Source organism: Triticum aestivum, chromosome 7A (genome assembly GCF_018294505.1).
Source record: "Triticum aestivum cultivar Chinese Spring chromosome 7A, IWGSC CS RefSeq v2.1, whole genome shotgun sequence".
Taxonomy (NCBI): Eukaryota; Viridiplantae; Streptophyta; class Magnoliopsida; order Poales; family Poaceae; genus Triticum; species Triticum aestivum.
In genome coordinates, this window is record NC_057812.1 from 253,357,806 (window position 1) to 253,364,693 (window position 6,888).

A 6,888-nucleotide genomic window follows, 5' to 3' on the forward strand; every position below is an offset into this window, starting at 1 on the left:
TGGAGGCCAGGATGAACATTAGCTCGTGGAGGGGTGGTTGAACAGGAGCCCGTGGAGAGGGGTGGTTGAACAGTAGCCGGTGGAGTAGCGCGCGGTGGAGGCTAGATGAATAGGAGCCCGTGGATGAACAGTCGCAGGTGGAGGCTGGAGGAGGTCGACGGTGGATGAACAGTAGCTCATGGAGGCTGGAGGGGGTCGAAGGTGGAGATGAACAGTATCTTGTGGAGTCCCGTTTTGCGGTACGCCACACCCCTCCCGATGAACAGGACCCCCGTTTCGACCGTCGCGCTCCAACACAAGTCTGTTTCATCCGTTTTGCGGTACGCCACACCCCTCCTGTTCAACAGGACCCCCGTTTCGACCGTAGGAGGTCCGTTTCCTCCGTTTTGCGGTATGCCAGACCCCTCCCGATGAACAGGATCCCGTTTCAAACGTCGTCGGTCGAACACAAGGCCGTTTCCTCCGTTCTGCGGTACACGAGGCCTCGTTTCCATCGCATGTTCCGTCCAAGCCCTCCCGATGAACACGACACATTCCGTTGCCTCCCCATGAACATGACGCATTCCGTTGCCTCCCCATGAACAGGACGCATTCCGTTGCCTCCCCATGAACACGGCGACGACGATGTTTCTCCGCTCCGACCCAGCCATGCGCGAGTAGGCGTTCGAGACCCCGCCCGTATGTACACATACGTGGCCGTATTTTCTTTCTTGCACCCTGGCCGCCTCTACTACGACACATGCGCGCCTCTACATCGACCAGTATATATGTACGAACACGTTCGTGACCAGAATGACAATGCTACGTACGCTTCGACCAGGTGGGTCCCGACTGTCAGGCACTTCCTTGCGTGCGAAGATGTAGCTGGTGGGTCCTAGCAGTCAGGGGGGCGAAATACGGTGGCCCATGCGGTGGGTCCCGCTGTCAGGTGGAGGAATAATTATTTTGCACGTAATAAGGAGGCACTTCCTTGCTGCGGTCGTGGACCCAGCTGTCAGCCTCTCCACATACACTCCACGTCCGATGGAAGCCGTTCCTTGACCATGTTGACCACGCCGCACCGAGAGCACCAGGGCGGTGGACGACGGTGAGGCCTAGGAAGGGGATGACGTGGAGCCAGGGAAGACGCGGCAGTGGATGCCCACGCGTAGAGGAGTACGAGGGTTCACTGGTTCGTTGCGGTGTGAGGCTGCCGTCGCCGCAGAATAACAGGGGGTGTGGGTGAGTAGAGGGATGGCCTGGCCAGCAGTGGGAGTAGTAGGGGGCAGTGAGGCCTCCGCCGCATCGCAGCCAGCCACGGGAGGCAGGAGCACAAGGCATGACCGGCGCTGGTTTGGGCGGCTGGAGCAAGAAGACCAGAGGTTGAAGAAGCACTACGGCCGTTGGATGGACATCGTACGGTCACTGGAGCTAGAATCGTGCATATTGACTAAGTTGACAAAGCCCTCCATCCCCGTCAACTTAGTAGGCCCACAAGTCAGCCTCCCACCAAGGTGGGTCCCAGCTAGCAGGGGGTATTCATTTTTTTCGAGCGTAATAAGGAGGCACTTCCTTGCGTGCGAAGATATAGCCGATGGGTCCGAGCTGTCAGCGGCCGTAATGTTTTTTCGCGAAATACAAAGGCCCTTTCGGTGGGTCCCTGATGTCAGGTGGAGGAATCATTATTTTGCGCGTAATAAGGATGCATTTCCTTGTGTGCGGCCGTGGACCCAGCTGTCGGCCTCTCCACGTAAAGTCCACTTCAGATGCATGTCGGTCGTTGACCATGTTGACCAGGCTGCGCCGAGAGCACCAGGACGGTGGACGATGGCGAGACCTAGGAAGGGAACGACACGAAGGCAGGGAAGACTCGGTAGTTGTTTCCCACGCGGAGGGGAGTACGACTGTACGAGGGTTTACTGGTTCGTCTGCCGTTGTCGGATAATAACAGCAGGTGTGGGTGAGTAGAGGGATGGCTAGGCCAGCGATGGGAGTACGGTGGGGCGGTGATGCCTGTTTGAGCAGCTGGAGCAGGAAGAGCAGAGATTGAAGAAGCACGACGGTCGTTGGATGGCCATCCAACGGTCACTGCTTGTGCGTCAACCTTTTTTTAGGAAAGCCTCAAATCTGTGGAAAACAGCATACAGCCCATCTGCCATTATTTCTAATAATTTACAGCCCATTTTTTAATTATTAAGGTTTTTTTTAGCCCATATTCTTTTTGTTAGCATTACAGCCCATATTGTGGCCACGGTTAAAAAATTATACGAAATTTTGCATATTTCGGTGTGGTCTGAACTGTTTTTAATCCTGAAATTTCGACTCACATTCAAACTGATTTTAAAAATAAATGCATATCAATATAAAATCCAACAAATTCTCCATGCATAAAAATTAATGTAATTTCAAATCTCGAAATGAAGAAAAGATATTTGAAACTAATTGCTTGTTTGATGTGTTTTAAAAATGTACAACCCATTTCTCATTACTGATGGGCCATTTTCTCGGCCAGCCGAATGAAAGCTCTCCTCGTCTTGAAAGATTTGCAGCCCAACAGGCCTGACAAAGCGACTTACTTGGCAAATCACAAAAAAACTGGGTTGTGGCTGTGGACCCAGCTGTCAGCCTCTCCACGTACAGTACTCTTCCAATGGAATGTCATTGACCACGCTGACTACGCCGTGCCGAGAGGCCTAGGAAGGGGACGACGCGGAGCCGGGTAAGACGCGGCAGTGGATGCCCATGGGGAGAGGAGTACGAGGGTTCACTGGTTCGGCTGCCATCACCGCAGGGCCTGGCTAGCGGTGGGAGTAGTTGGGGGCGATGAGGCCTCATCGGCAGCACAGCCGGCCACTAGAGGCAGGAGCAGGCGGTCTCCCCGGCACTGGTTTGGGCGACTGGTGCAAGAAGAGCAGCGATTGAAGAAGCAGCAGGACCGTTCCATTCAAATCCAACGGTTACTGCTGCTAGAATCGTTTGTTGACTAAGTTGACAAGCCCTGCATATGCGTCAACTTTGTAGGCCCACAGGTCAGCCTCCCAACCGGTGCGCCCCAGATGTCAGTGGGAGGAATCATTTTTTCGCGTAATAAGAAGGCAGTTGATTGCCTGCGGCCAGGCCAGCGGAGGGAGTAGGGTGGGCCGGGGAAGCCTGCGCGGCATCACAGCGGGCCACAAGAGGAGGGAGCAGGCAGTCCCGCCGGCGCTAGTTTAGGCGGCTGGAGCACGAAGATCAGAGATTGAAGAAGCACGTCGGCCGTTGGATGGACATCCAACAAAACTGCTGCTAGAATCATGTGTTCACTGACAAAGCCTTGCATAAACAAGCCAGTCTCGAAATGTGTGGTACAGCCCATTTGCTAGTATTTTTATAATTTTTACTCATTTTCTAATTCATATGGAATTTATTGCAGCCTGTTTTCCATTTTTAGAATTCCTGGCCATTTTCTAGTCAGTACCAGGGTCAAAAAATTAACTAAATATGTGGGAAATTTTGAAAATTAGCAAATTTTTGCCGGGGAACGAAATATTCTTAATCCAAAAATTAATAGCCATACTAAAACAAATTTAAAAATAAATTAGTACTATGTCATGTTAAATCCAATGAAATACGTATAAGATATCAGTGAAGAACAAAAACAAAAAAAAAGAAACTTATATCCCATTTGCTGTAATTTTTTTGGAATTTTCAACCCCTTTTGATATTACTTTTAACAGACATTGACCACACTCTTAAGACTGGCCGGAATGCATCCCTCCTCGTCTTGAAAGATTTGCAGCCCAGTAATTCGGAGAAAACAAATAGGCCTAGCTTGGGTATTCTTCAAAAAGAAATACTAGGCTACCTATTTTCCCAAAGAACTGGTGCATGAGCATTTAGCTTTATTTATTTATTTATTTACTTATTTATCTTTAGGGGACCATGAGCATGTACCTGGGCCGGATTCATGTGAGAGCCTCCCTTCCAATTAATTATGGGCTTCTCTATTGGGCCTTCATCAGTGGGCTGCATGTTATCAACAAGTGGAAATGTGTTCCGAGTTTCAAAAAAATGTGTTCCGTACGATATATAGTATGCGCTATGTACGGTACGGGGCACTAAAGGATCGAATCATGCAACGACTTCCAAAACATTGTGTTTGTCGTTCTAACAACACATTTATTCAACCAATAGACGAAATATACTACTGATTGTACATTGAAAACAGCAGCAGCAGCAACCAGGGCTGGGGGTGCAACAGAAGCAGTAAGCAGGCCAGAAGAGTGAAGACGCAGCTCTCTCTTCCAAACCAAACATCAACCATCATTACAAAAGGGATACCAAAAAAGAACAAGTGTATGCATCAAACTAAATAAAGATCCTACTACACCAAGTGTATGCATCTAACTAACTGGCTCAGTTAGACGTTACTAAAAAAATTCGAAACGGAGGAAAAAGAATTGCCTCGTCGATTAATTAAGAAGAAGAGAATTTCCTGGTTAATCTACGGAAAAACCGAAGACGTTACTATTTATTAAGCTGCAGTGGAGTCGCAGATGGAGAGGAGTGGGAAGCTTCACTGGTTCGGGTGTGCGGCAGCATAGTCGCGGTGGTTAGAAGGGAAAACATAAATTGGACACGACATTACTTTTATAAGAGACCTGCGTTTTATAACCCACAGTAGGCATACTAACAAGTTCACACACAAATACAACAGAAAAGGTAAACATTCATATCAAACTCAGGTTCACAGGACACGTTCATATCCATAGCCAATATTCAGAATCAACAACTCAAAAGATTCATATATACACAAGCTCAACATATCTATGCATCCAAATGATTGATAGATCACACGACAATATTCATACATAATTTACAAAAAGATTCAGATATACACATGTTCAGTATGTTTATGCATCCAAATGATTGAGATCACAGCCAATATGATCCACGGACGAACTTTAATTACCTAGGGTACAGACTGGTAAATGGTGTTCAATCGGAGGTACTTCTTGCTAAAATTATTTCTTGTATGAGTAAACTTTCGAGTACATAAGAGGCAGCACAGACAATCTGGACTTTGCTTGTAGGTTTATCCTCAAATAGTGGCCTCGTTCCCAGGAAGGTTTGAGCAACTTGGCCACTACTTTCATCCAACCAGTTTACTGGGTCATCTTGGTCTTGTATCTCGCCAAAATTCTACATTGAAGACGAGAAAGGAGGCGGTTGAGAAAATGAACCACCCAAATTTTTTGTGCAATTCAACTGAAATGGAGCATCCTTGGCGTGCAGACTGATTAAGTGCCAGATGAATATAATCATGAACCAACTTGTCTAGAATCTTTAGACTCCATGCCATATAGTTCGCTACCATATGTGCCGATAACCAAAAGGCACAAGTTGGGACCAAAGACTGGACTGCGTTTTTCTGGGCTATGCACCAAGCAATATTTTTGGCATTCACTCCCCTAACACTTGGAGTTTGACAATTGGTTGACGCCGGTTGATAGTCGAATGAATATAGGCACTTCTTGTCAACATCGATGCTTGTCTGAGTGAACTTTGGAGTACATAGCAGCAGCATAAGTACCTGTCCATCTGATCATTTTGTGCAGTTCTACTGAAATCACCCGATGTAATGATTTGCCTGCAAGTTCAGGCTCCAAATTACTCCTTTATGAAATCGGCAAATAGTAGCACAATACCAAATTACCAATACATATGACAGGCACAATAATCAGGATAAAGACCAGTACCAACCTGTGTGAGGTAGCATATCAATTACTATTTCCTTTGACTGGAAGCCGAGATAATCCAAGCGACTGACAGCAAAGGAAGAAAGCATGCAGAGTTTAGCAACTGACAGGAAAGGACGGAAGCTGTCGAGGCAATGAAGCACCCAAAGTTTTTGTGCAGTTCCACCAAAATTGAGCATCCCTGTTGGCACATATATTGAGAGAGTGAGATTACTGTAATAGTGGGACTAGTTTATGAAACATACACTAACAAATAGAAGCACCCTCATTATCTTAATGGGTAAAGTTAGCAACATAGTAGTCTTGCTTAAAGAGAGGTATTAGTTTATTTAATCAGTGCCAATTAGCTCAACTCAACACTCAAAGCATTGCCATTTATCATAGGTTTCAAAACTTTAACGTGCAAAGATAAAGGAGTTTCTCATGACAGTAGCACGATACAAATAGAGATGACAGCAAACTAATATGGATGAAGGCCTTAGGCCCGTACCAACCTGAGAAAAAAAGCTTATTCATGTAGTCCCATAAGAGATGATAAAGCACTCACTGGAATCACACAATAGTATATATTTTTGTGCACTTCAAATGTATGGTTGAAACCACTCTTGTTTACCAGTGCTGAGATTATATCGAAAGATTATCAAGAACTTCCAGCAGAGTTAAAGCACTGGCTAGGATATAGTGCATTGTATTGTCTTATGTAGTTCCATTTAATGTATGATTGGCACAACATGATCCCTGTTTGCACAAGTAGGAACAAGGCGAAACCTTCATTAGCTTAGTGAGAAAGGATATGAAGACATTAGCATATTACTCAACCAGTAGCATCAAATTCATGATGGACAATACGCAAAACATTGCCTCATTGAACCAATGGCAATAAATTGACATGCAAAAAATAGCACTATTATGTCATGACACTAATAATATTCCCTCCCTGATCCACCACATGATTCACCTCCATAAACAAACATACACACGTACATGATTCAACATAGGGTCCTACTAAAGATTTGTTTAACTCTAACAGGAAAATTAGGCAGTAATAAATTAGTGGTACTTAAGTACTCCTAATTAATTAAGTGAGACAGCAAAAGTGGAAGGGCTCCCTGGAGGATCGTCTCACATGTAAGGTAGTCATTGCCGGAGCCCTTGAATGGCCTCGACTGAG